Consider the following 350-nt stretch of genomic DNA (forward strand, 5'->3'; position numbering starts at 1 on the left):
GCCTATGGGATGTGCCACGCCCCTTTTTACAAACTCATGTATTTATAGCAGGGATGTTGCGGATGTGGAATTTTAGACATCCGCGGATACGAATGCGGATGCGAATATCTAACAGCTAACATCCGCGGATGCGAATGCGGATGTCAAGTATTTTTAAAAAACAATTAGAATCTAGCATAATGGCGAGATCGTTGTTTAAACAGCGCTTACAAGCCAAACCAGATACATATGTCAAGTTGTTTCAGAATTTGGAGAACCTGTAACTTTAGAGCACTTTTCGATTTTAGTTTTTGTAATTCATTTGTAATGGAGGATGGTTCCGTGCGCAGAAGTGGAAAACTTTTGACTGC

The sequence above is a fragment of the Rhagoletis pomonella genome, unplaced genomic scaffold, assembly GCF_013731165.1.
Source record: "Rhagoletis pomonella isolate Grant_MI unplaced genomic scaffold, Rhpom_1.0 Rhpom_scaffold_00040, whole genome shotgun sequence".
Taxonomy (NCBI): domain Eukaryota; kingdom Metazoa; phylum Arthropoda; class Insecta; order Diptera; family Tephritidae; genus Rhagoletis; species Rhagoletis pomonella.